Raw genomic sequence first — 12,087 nt, 5'->3', positions numbered from 1 at the left:
GACCTAGGTCCATTCTTGAAATCCCCCGAATCACCCACAGATCGGGCCCTCTTATGTTGTCTTCTATCCTGCAATCGATCAACCCATTGCTGCCTTTTACGATTCTTTAAGTTCTGTACATAGGCATGTATGCGAGCAATATCCATTCCTGGATTCAGAGCAGCTGTAGTACACTCATTGATCAAATGTGGTCCTAAAGCACCCATGAATCAATACACTCGATCGGTCATATCACGTACAACAGTAGGAGCGTATCTGGTCGTAGAGTTGAACTGCATGCTATACTCCTTAACACTCATATTACCTTGCTCCAAATGCAAAAACTGATCCTGTCGGGCACGTCGAATCTCAATAGGAAGATACTGCTGCATTAATGCCTCAGAAAATTCTCTCCATGTCGCTGGTGGAGCACGGGGTCCTTGGGAATGCTCCCAGGTCTTGTACCAATCTATTGGAACATCCCGTAGCCTATAAGAAGAAAGCTCTACCGACTCATTATCGGTGGCATCCATCACCCATATAGTCCGCTGCATCTGATCTAAAAAACTTTGTAGATCTGCATGGGGATAAGTCGCTGTGAATACCAAGGGCCTAGGTTGATCAAATCCCAAACTCTTTCATTAACGACTCTATTAGAAGAACCAGGAACCTGACTCTGGGCTTAGGAGGCCAATATCCGCGTCAACAATTGTACAGCTCTCCACATATCAAGATCTTGCTCGGGGGAAACTGAGTGCTAAACCGGAGGTACATCAGCTCCCCGATGCTCCTCTAGTGGCGGTGGTGTGGCTCTAGAGGCCTGAGAATTAGCCTCATTCTGAGACTCATGCTGCTCTACATTAGCGGGTGCCACCTGACTGGTGCCGTCTCCCTCAGCAACTCCCAACTACAGAATACTCTCCTGGTGTCTGGTCATAGGCTCTTTAGGCATCGCAAAGAATAAAATAAAATTGAGATTAGGGATAAACACTTACGACTCAGCTTTATCGCATGAGCTAGATCAAGAAGAAAGTAGCCATCCTAAATGTCCTGTAGCCTCTTCATAATAAGTGTGTTGCACAACACACCCATAAACAAGACTCTACTAGACACAGCTTGCAAATTCCCTAGGACAGACCTGCTCTGATACCAAGTTTGTCACATCCCAACCTTAGGGGGTGTTGCAGGCACCCGAAGGTCCGAGCGAACCAACTATGGCATCTATGGACTGTAACATGAAGATGGGGCCAACAAGGCCGTTGGATGACAATAATAAGAATGAATGTAACAACCTGCAAGCAGAAGAAGCCCAACGACAACATATATGTATATCTAAGTTCGACTAGGCTACATCAACAGTCACAACAGCCATCTAGGGGCCAGAGAAAACATATATACACTGACAGCTAGTCTGCAAGCCTCTAAGAGTAGAATACAGTGTAAACAGGTCGAGACAGGGCCCCGACATACCCTAAAACTATATATATACACATGTAGCAGTACCTATGAACTCATACCAGCAACTCCAAAGAAGTGGAGTACAATGCTCAACCGCTGATCACGGGTCCTACTGAGGAGGCGCGTCGGCCTGTCTATCAGTATCTTTGGGCATGAGCACAGCGCACAAAAAGACATCACTACTAAATATGTAGGGCAGTAAACATAAGCATAAAGAATGTAAAAATCAAGAGAGAGGAAATTAGAAACAACCTGGAAGCCTAAATAAGGCCATGGTGGGCAACCACAACTATGACATGAATATAAATGTATGCACGTAAAATTATTCCTCACTGTGGAGGCTTATAACATTTCATATTATATAATAATAAATCTTTCTTTGGGGTGAGCTCATCGTCATATCATCAGTATCTCTTGCTAACTAATCAATGGTATGCACAGCTACGTGCCTGCCCGGCCGTATCTGACACGACATGGTAGTGAAAGAAATGCATCTAGATGCACATCTACGTGTCTGCCCAGCCGACTATAGCAAGGTGTGGTAATGAAAGTAAATACATATGTATATAAGTGCAATACAAGACCGACCTCAAAAGAGACACCGTAGAAGGAGTCGGGGGACCTATCGCCGTTACCTTTCGACTATCGTTACTGATGCTACATTCATTATCTTTCAACCAAGAAGTAATAGTTGTATAGGGTGTACGTGCTATGCTGGATAAAGGAAACCTATGATTGAAATAAGGGTCAATTTGATTTGAAGGTCATATGCTAGTTTAACTTCGACGAGGCACATACCTTTATAGATGTTATTCTTGACTCGACAACCTGAGAAGTTATGGACTTAAAGAAGGTAACTTAACATGAAATGGTAATAACAGGTATAACCAACCTTGGAATCATAAGGTATCAACAATTTGAGTTTTGATGGAATATATTCAACGAAACGTATTCGGGTTCTAGTCATACCACAAAGAGATAGAGAAATCCCTACATTGCTCGTCGATGAAGTTATACACATCTTCCCGGTCCTTGAATACCTTATGAATGAATTCGTACACAAAACTAACTATTCAATATTAAAATCAAGTTCATAGCTCATGAAAATCTTCATTTAGACATTTAAGCGAGCAACTGGCGAGCATAAGTTCGTAGGATCTTTTATAGCTCAATTTCCCCGCAATACGGTACGAAATTCTACTTTCCTACTCCCCATCATTAGTAAAATCCTATCTATACCCCATAACTCAAAAAAATATGTTAAAACTATATAAAACAGCCCAACAATCAAGTCAAGGCCATAAGAGTTCACAAGAATTGCAAAAGCTTATTCTATGGGGTTTTTGTCACGACCCGACTAGGGGGCCGCGACGAGCACCCGGTGCTAGCCCACCCGGCACCCTCTTAGCTTACTCTTATGCTTACATCTAGGTGAGCCACGTAATTAGACATACATTTCCATTCATTCATCAACTAGTCCCATTGGACGACATTACCATAATATCGTAATTGACATTTATGCCACATCAAATGTACATAGGCCGACAAGGCCGACAAAATGGCATACAAGACGTAGGCCGACAAGGCCGGACATATCTAACCACATACACATGACTACGAGCCTCTAAGAGTATAACATATCACATTAGCGGGACAGGACCCTGCTATGCCCATAATTATATACGCAAAACAATGAGTACCCAAAAGATATGGCTCCGAAGGAAATGGAGCTCTCTATGTAATCTCTGATAGGCAACTATGGATCAAGTCTGTCTCCCTGTGCACCTGCGGGCATGATGCAGCGTCCACAAATAAAAGGACGTCAGTACGAAGAATGTACTGAGTATGTAAAGCATGAGCAACATCAATAAATAAGCATCACGAACAACATATGAAATAGCATAGGAGGGGGGGGGGGGAATAATATCAACTTACTTGCCTTTCATAGGGAGTTTCCATTTCTCATACGTACTCGTATATATACATCATCGTCCGTATTCCATAATAATACTCGTACCAGAATTGTGCTCGTATTCATATACATAGTCTTATCACATTCATATTCATATTATATACTTAGTCATTTCATATACATAACATTTACATAGCATACCTGACCTCAGAGGATCGGTGTTTCATACATACTTGGCCAACCAAGGCTCAAGGTCACTCATACCTGGCCCTACCAAGGCTTCAGGGTTATCCGTACCATCTGCAGAGGTGTGCACGCATTTCGTAATCGTATACATACTTTATACATAATCATATGCATATATTCTACCCGGCGTTATAAGCTCGGGGTTTCATTATATCCCTTCATAGGCACACATATAAGTATAATAGCCCGTAGGCACCTGTAGCATCATTATTACTATCATTATCATTATCGTTACGTCTACGTTATAGGCCTACTCTTCATGTGAGGAGCGTAGTACAATCGTAGCACATATCAAGGATCGTGAGCTTATGAGCTCGGAATGTCAATCATGTGAAGACAACATACTCATATAGAGGAATTAGGAATTTGGCCAAGAATCATGCCTTATGAAAGAAGGGTTAGCCTTACATACCTTCTCGTCGGACTATTCTACACTTGCACGTTCCCATCCAATGTTAGCGTTTCTACCTTCATTAATATCATAACAATGGCCATTAGTCATCCACATTATCCACATTGTCTAGGTTTCTCAATTTGCTTCTAATTTACCCATATTCAAGGTCATAACACCCAACTTCGTCCATCGCCTAAAGTGTCTAGTTCATGATCTTAATACCATTTATAACACATTCATATCACGACACAACAACATTCATGATTCAACTCAAACTATTCCTCAAAATGTCACTTTTCTACAATCCATGTATTTTAACTCTCCAATACCTTAAACAAAATATAAATAGCATGAATCTTACCTTAGTTGTTGTAGGGACGAGCCTTAGTTGATAATATTCCACTTTGAGTAAAACCCTAGCTTTTCTCCATTTGGATTTCTTGACTTTAGATGATCCTTGATGGGTTCTTACTCTTGATTCACTTATTTAATGTTGTTGATGGCTTATAATCCTTGAAAACTTGTATAATAAATGTATAGAGATGTTTTAGAGAGAGGAAGGAAATGTTGAAATGATTTCATGAACTTGGTCCTTTATTTAATAACATTTCACTGATTTGTCGGGTTCCATTATACGGTCCGTATAATAGACCGTGAAATGGGTCTGCCTGCACCCCTTCACTGTGACCATTTGACGGTTCGTTATACGGTCCATATAAATTTATACGGTCTGTATAACTGACCGTAAAATTCCACCAGCAACCAACCTCCACTGTGATGGTTTTACGATCCATTATACGGTCCGTAAAACATTATACGGTCTGTGTAGTGAGCCGTAAAACTCATCAGTTCACTGAACTTATTCTCATCACTTCGTTTGATCTCCGATCCTTGCGGAACCTTCTTAACACTTGTTCAACACTTCAATACCAATCTAAGGGATGTTATAACTCTTCTCCAAGACATCACTAAGTCCTAGCTAACTCGTTGCTCGTAATCCCTTTCCCATACTTATCAAATACTTTTGCCTTCTCTTGGAAATCCTCTTCCCTCATCTCTAACATCTTTAGAATCTCAACTAGGGTCATCAAATGCCATTCCTCACTAGTTCATTTACTTGCGTGCCAACGGAAAATTTTCCGAGGTGTAACATTCTTGCCCTCTTAAGAACATTCGTCCCCGAATGTTAAAGTGTTCGCTAATCCTATAAAAATTTTGCTAGAGTTTCCCCTATAATATGGCACTACCATCCTGCCACAACAACCCATAATATCGATGCCACACAGGGCTACAACACAATAGCATAAAATTTGGCCACACACGACCCAAAAGCATAAAAGGAAAACATACATACCTTGTGATTTCGACGTCTCATCTTGGCCCTCGTCCAAAGGCTGAAATAAATGGGGATATTTGGATCGCATACTTTCTTCCGCTTCCCATGTCATTTCCTCTCGTTTACCGCTTCTCCACAGAACCTTAACCGAGGCTACTTCTTTATTTCTAATGCTCCGTACTTGCCTATCTAACATGGCAATGGGTACCTCTTCATAGGTCAATTTCTCTGTCACTTGCACATCATTTACTGGGACGATCCTAGTAGGATCTCCAATACATTTCCTAAGTATCGAGACGTGAAATATTGGATGGACTGACTCCAACTCGGGAGGTAGATCTAACTCATAGGCCACTTTGCCTATTTTGCGCACAATTTCATATGGCCCAATATATCGGGGACTAAGCTTCCCCTTTTTGCCAAACCTCATGACGCCCTTCATTGGCGACACTTTCAAGAATACCCAATCTTTCACTTCGAACTCTAAGTCTCTTCGACGGTTATCCGCATAGGACTTTTGACGACTTTGAGCCGCTAACAACCGATCTTGTATGAGCTTGACTTTCTCTATGGCCTGTTGAACCAAATCTGGCCCTATCAACTGGGCCTCTCCTGTTTCGAACCACCCGATTGGGGATCTACACTTTCGCCCATATAAGGCTTCATACGGTGCCATTTGAATGATAGAATGATAACTATTATTGTAAGCAAATTCAATGAGTGGCAAATGATCTTCCCAATTTCCTCCAAAGTCTATCATACATGCCCGTAATATATCCTCAAGAGTCAGAATAGTACGTTCAGCTTGCCCATCAGTCTGTGGATGAAATGCCGTGCTGAGGCGCACTTGGGTCCCTAGACCCTCTTGGAAGGACTTCCAAAACTTTGCCGTAAACTGAGTCCCTCTATCAGAGATAATCGATACCGGAACGCCATGGAGTCTCTCTATCTCTTTAAGATAAAGCTTGGCATAATCTTCTGCCACATAGGTTGTCCTGACCGGTAAGAAATGAGCTGACTTGGTGAGTCTATCCACGATCACCCATATGGAATCATATTTACATCGAGAATGGGGTAAGACTGAAATGAAGTCCATGTTAATCACTTCTCACTTCCAAGTTGGGATTTCTATAGCTTGCAACAGTCCACCCGGCTTTTGGTGCTCGATTTTCACTTGTTGGCAATTAGGACATTGAGCTACAAACTCCGCTACATCTTTCTTCATCCCATTCCATCAATATATGGACTTAAGATCATGATACATCTTCGTCGCTCCGGGGTGAACGGAGTAACGGGAACAATGAGCCTCTTTCAATATCTGGTGGCGTAGACTAACCACATCGGGAACACATAATCTTCCTCTACATCGGAGAACCCCGTCTCCTGAAATATCAAACGATGACTCATCTTTCTGAGGGGGTGTGTTTCTTTACTGCACTAGCATGGGATCCTCATATTGTCGCTCTTTCACTTCCGCTACCAGTGACGAAACCGCCGAATTCTGAATAATAGCTCTGCTGCTACCTAAGTCCACTACTCGGACTCCTAGTCTAGCTAACTGTTGGAGTTCACGGGCCATTCCTCTCTTTTCGGGTCGTACATCACTTAGACTTCCCATCGATCTCCGGCTAAGAGCATCAGCCACAACATTTGCTTTTCCGGGGTGATACAAAATATCAACATCGTAGTCTTTCAGCAATTCCAACCATTGTCGTTGCCGCAAATTTAACTCTTTCTGCTTGAAGATGTATTGAAGACTCTTATGATCTGTATAAATATCCACGTGGACACCATATAAATAATGTCTCCATATCTTTAATGCATGAACCACTGCGGCTAATTCTAGATCATGGGTAGGATAATTCTGTTCATGTTTTGGCAATTGCCTTGAGGCATATGCAATCACCTTGCCATGTTGCATCAACATGCAGCCTAGCCCAACATCTGAAGCATCGCAATAAACGACATATCCTTCCAATTCCTCTGGAAGTGTCAAGACTCGGCAGAAGTCAATCTACCCTTTAGCTCTTGGAAACTGTGCTCGCAAGCGTCTGTCCATTGAAACTTTGCTGATTTCTGGGTCAACTTTGTGAGTGGTGCAGAAATAGAAGAAAAACCTTCAACAAACCTCTTGTAATAACCTGCTAAGCCCAGAAAACTACGAACCTCTGTAGGAGTTGTGGGCCTTGGCCAAGTTTTCACGGCCTCAATCTTTTGACTATCCACTCAAATACCATCAGCTGCAACAATATGCCCTAAAAATGCCACTGGGTTCAACCAGAACTCGCATTTGGAAAATTTTGCAAATAACTCTCGAGTTCGAAGAACTCCGAGGACAATACGCAAATGATCCGTATGTTCTGCCTCGGATATAGAATACACCAAGATGTCATCGATAAATACTATCACAAATAAATCCATGAAGGGCCTGAACACATTATTCATCAAATCCATAAATACCGCTGGCGCGTTCGTTAGCCCAAATGACATCACCCGGAATTCGAAATGACCATATCTTGTTCTGAAGGCTGTCTTAGGGATATCTTTCTCCCTAACTCTCACTTGGCGATACCTGGACCTCAAATCAATCATGGAAAACCATTTGGCACCTTGCAATTGATCAAACAAATCAACAATCCTCGGAAGAGGATATTTATTCTTAATCGTCACTTTATTCAATTTCCTATAATCAATGCACATTCTCAAGGAGCCAACTTTCTTTCGGACAAACAATACGGGTGCTCCCCACGGGGATGAACTAGGCCAAATGAAGCCTTTGTCAAGCAAATCCTTCAGTTGCTCCTTCAACTCTTTCAATTCTGCGGGTTCCATTCTATACGAAGGAATAGATATGGGTTTAGTGCCTCACAATACATCAATGGAAAAATCAATCTCCCCCTCGGGAGGAAGGCCTGGGAGCTCTTCCGGGAACACATCCGGAAATTCATTCACTACGGAAACTGACTGAAGAGTCGGCGATTCAGCTTCTACATCTTGAACTCGCACTAGATGATAAATACAGCCTTTCGTGATCATCTTCCTTGCCTTTAAGTAGGAAATAAACCTACCTTTTGGTGACACCGTATTCCCTTTCCATTCTAAGACTGGTTCTCCCGGAAATTGGAAACGAACAATTTTCATTCGACAATCGACATTGGCGTAACAAGAAGCCAACCAATCCATGCCCATAATAACATCAAAGTCTACCATTTCTAGCTCATGAAAATCAATCATGGTACGACGATCACAAATCGTAACTACACAATCTCTATATACTCGGCTAGCTATTACCGATTCACCCACGGGTGTAGACACCTCAAAAGGTTTGCTCGACTCCGGCTCAACTATAAATTGACCCGCAATATAAGGAGTAACATGTGATAATGTGGAGCCCGGATCAATCAAAGCATATACATCATGACAGAATACCGATAATATACCTGTGACCACGTCAGGAGAAGACTCAAGATCTTGGCGTCAAGCCAAAGCATAGATACGGTGCTGAGGACCGCTAGAACTTGGAGCTCTCTCTCTGCCTCTACCATGGCCTACTGGCACATGTGAACCTGGCCCCGTGGGGCGTACAGATGCCGAAGATCCGGCTACCGACCCTGATGGAAGGGTCCTACCTCTACCATGTACTGAGGGGCAATCACGCATAATATGGCTTGGTCGACCATATGAATAGCAAACATCTGAAACCAATCGGCATTGACCCCAATGCGACTTCCTACACTGGGAACATCATGGTATAGGTGACCTTGACTGGCCTGAATCACCTCTAAATTGGGACCCCGAATAACTCTGACTCGGCCCGGGATGAGTAGATCTATCAAGGCTCTGGCCTGAAAATCGTGGAGGTGCACTGGTCATAGAGTAGCCTGAATGTCTAGGAAACTGCTGCCTGTGTCCGCCTTTGGACTCACTCATTGGGCCTGAAGATCTGGCCCTCTTACTATGACCCCTATCCTGATCGCGTTCACTTCTCCGCTGCTGTAGGTTTTCTTCTAAGTTCTGAGCATGTGCCTGAATCCGTGCAATATCCATACCGTCCTGAAGGGACGCAGTTAAGCATTTATCCATCAAATGTGTCCCTAGGCCCTTTACAAATCGATGTACCCTGTCGCCCATATCTGCTACCATGACCGAAGCATACCTAGCCAAGGAGTTAAAACGGAGGCTATACTCTAGGGCACTCATACTACCTTGCCTCAAGTTCAAGAATTTATCAACCCTAGCTCGCCGAACTTCTGGAGGCATATAATGACGGAGAAAAGCATCAACAAACTCTTGCCATACCGGGGGAGGTGCATTTGCTCCCCGTGATGCCATCCATACCGTATACCACTGAATCGAGACATCTCTCAATCTATATGACGCTAATTCCATTGACTCGGTGTCCGAAGCATGTATCAACCGGAGCGTCCTTAGCATACCATCAATAAAGTCCTGGGGATCCTCCTCCGGTTTTGACCCAAAGAATTTCAGAGCGTTCAAAGTAATAAAGTCACGGGCCCTTGCGCTAACAGCCCTATCACCATGCCCTGAACTTTGCCTCTGAGCCTGGGCCGCAACCAACTGAGTCAACAAATTAATGGCCTCTTTTACATCTTGGCCCGAAGCATTTGATGGGGGAGCTAGAGGTGCTGGAGCTGGGGCCGAGGCTCCCTCACGCTCCTCAGAGATAGGCACTGTCTGGGAGGACTGAGATTGAGCCGCACTCTGGGACTCGCTTTCCTCTACCACCGGTGGCGGTGCTCTTTCAGCCCGTTTTTCTGCCACCGTCTTGCCCTTTTGGACTGCCGTAGTCTTTCCCTTTTTGGGCATCTCTGAAATACACAACACACGATTAAGGAACAAGAATTTCTTACATCATGGCTCTATCGCACAATTCCAATGAAGAAGGAATGTCATTTATTCCTAAAATGTCCGCAGCTTCTTGTTTATAAGTGTGGCGCGCAACACACCCATAACTAAGACTCAACTAGACACGGCTCGTAGACACACCCTAAGACTGAACTGCTCTGATACCACTTTTGTCACGACCTGACTAGGGGGCCGCGACGAGCACCTGGTGCTAGCCCACCCGACACCCTCTTAGCTTACACTTATGCTTACATCTTGGTGAGCCACGTAACTAGACATACATTTCCATTCATTCGTCAACTAGTCCCATTGGACGACATTACCATAATATCGTAATTGACATTTATGCCACATCAAATGTACATAGGCCGACAAGGCCGACAAAATGGCATACAAGACGTAGGCCGACAAGGTCGGACATATCTAACCACATACATATGACTACGAGCCTCTATGAGTATAACATATCACATTAGCAGGACAGGACCCCGCTATGCCCATAATTATATACGCAAAAGAATGAGTACCCAAAAGATATGGCTCCGAAGGAAATGGAGCTCTCTATGTAATCTCTGAATAGGCAGCTATGGATCAAGTCTGTCTCCCTGTGCACCTGCGGGCATGACGCAACATCCACAAACAAAAGGACGTCAGTACGAAGAATGTACTGAGTATGTAAAGCATGAGCAACAACAATAAATAAGCATCATGAACAACATATGAAATAGCATAAGAGGGGGGGGGGGGGGGGGGGGGGAAATAATATCATCGTCATAGCACTTACTTGCCTTTCATAGGGAGTTTCCATTTCTCATACGTACTCGTATACATACATCATCGTCCGTATTCCTTAATAGTACTCGTACCATAATTGTGCTCGTATTCGTATACATAGTCTTATCACATGCATATATTCATATTATATACTTAGTCATTTCATATACATAACATTTACATAGCATACCCGACCTCAGAGGATCGGTGTTTCGTACATACTTGGCCAACCAAGGCTCAAGGTCACTCATACCTGGCCCTACCAAGGCTTCAGGGTTATCTGTAACATCTGCAGAGGTGTGCGCGCGTTTCGTAATTGTATACATACTTTATACATAATCATATACATATATTCTACCCGGCGTTATAAGCTCGGGGTTTCATTATAGCCCTTCATAGGCACACATATAAGTATAATATCCCGTAGGCACCTTTAGCATCGTTATTACTATCATTATCATTATCGTTACGTCTACATTATAGGCCTACTCGTCATGTGAGGAGCGTAGTACAATCGTAGCACATATCAAGGATCGTGAGCTTATGAGCCCGGAATATCAACCATGTGAAGACAACATACTCATATAGAGGAATTAGGAATTTGGCCAAGAATCATGCCTTATGAAAGAAGGGTTAGCCTTACATACCTTCTCGTTGGACTATTCTACACTTGCACGTTCCCTTCCAATGATAGCGTTTCTACCTTCATTAATATCATAACAATGGCCATTAGTCATCCACATTATCCGCATTGTCTAGGTTTCTCAATTTGCTTCTAATTTACCCATATTCATGGTCATAATACCCAACTTCGTCCATTCGCCTAAAGTGTCTAGTTCATGATCTTAATACCATTTATGACACATTCATATCACGACACAACAACATTCATGATTCAACTCAAACTATTCCTCAAAATGTCACTATTCATCATTCATGACCCATTTTACCATATTTTCTACAATCCATGTATTTTAACTCTCCAATACCTTAAACAACATATAAATATCATGAAGCTTACCTTAGATGTTGTAGGGATGAGCTTTAGTTGATAATATTCCACTTTGAGTAAAACCCTAGCTTTTCTCCATTTGGATTTCTTGACTTTATATGATCCTTGTT

The sequence above is a fragment of the Lycium barbarum genome, chromosome 1, assembly GCF_019175385.1.
Source record: "Lycium barbarum isolate Lr01 chromosome 1, ASM1917538v2, whole genome shotgun sequence".
Taxonomy (NCBI): Eukaryota; Viridiplantae; Streptophyta; class Magnoliopsida; order Solanales; family Solanaceae; genus Lycium; species Lycium barbarum.
The sequence above is the reverse complement of the archived record's forward strand: the minus strand, read 5'-3'. Positions refer to the sequence as shown.